We start from the raw sequence: 849 nt of genomic DNA on the forward strand, positions 1-849 counted from the left end.
ATTATAAGGGAGGTGACAGAGCAGAGGTAACTCCCAGGCTGAAGCACATCATCGCAGCAGAGGCTCTGGACATGAGTGAACTCGTTCTGTCAACTTGTCAGATTTGATACAGTTCTGATGAAGCTTTACTGCGGATTTCTCATTGATTCTGCAGTGATGAAGTGAAGTGTTTACACAGTCTGTTATGTTTGACTAGTTTCATTTCATATTGGTGAACAGGAAATGATCAGATAAACGAGAGATGTGACTGTGTAAAAACAAATCAAAAAGACAGAAAGAAAGAATAAACATTAACAGGTTTTATGTGCTGTGTCTTTAAACTTTGTACCAAATAGTTTTACATTTTTAAAACCTTAACCTTAACAAAGTTTGACAATGTTCCTCCACAATATCTGCTCAAAACAAAAACTAGACATGGTAATGTTTGTGAAACTAAAACAACTTGAAGGAAAAATTGTGGAGAAACTGAATAATGAAAAAAAAAAGGCATCGAAATGTGACTGTTTAAAGCCCCTGCATTTTTTTTATTTACGACTAAATAAACAACCATTAAAGTCACAGTTTTGGAAAAAAAAAAAACACCCTTAGGTGTCATTTGTAGGAGTTTAAAAACTAATAATCCATGATGTCAGAACTTTGTGGGAGTGGTATAACCAGATTTGATTGATGGTTGCCTGGCAACACAGGCAAGCTGTTCCACAACCATCATTTACCTTACTTACAAATTCTACTAGATACTGATTGGTGCACAGAAGCACATGACATCACCTAGAAATTGTTGTAACTTTGCCAGATGATGTTGTGTTCACAGACACAGAGGTTTTTAGGGCCTTTTAAGCTGATCTTGTC

At 35.9% G+C, this 849-nt stretch overlaps 1 protein-coding gene across 1 annotated transcript in view; it reads left to right on the forward strand.

Moving 5' to 3' along the window:
* Nucleotides 1-849, forward strand: part of calcrla (calcitonin receptor-like a) — a 30,024-nt gene that overhangs the window by 614 nt on the left and 28,561 nt on the right. The window lies entirely within an intron of this gene.

The sequence above is a fragment of the Seriola lalandi genome, unplaced genomic scaffold (assembly GCF_002814215.2).
Source record: "Seriola lalandi dorsalis isolate HSWRI2012SDOR001 ecotype SW California unplaced genomic scaffold, Sedor1 jcf7180002054689, whole genome shotgun sequence".
In the NCBI taxonomy this organism is placed as follows: Eukaryota; Metazoa; Chordata; class Actinopteri; order Carangiformes; family Carangidae; genus Seriola; species Seriola lalandi.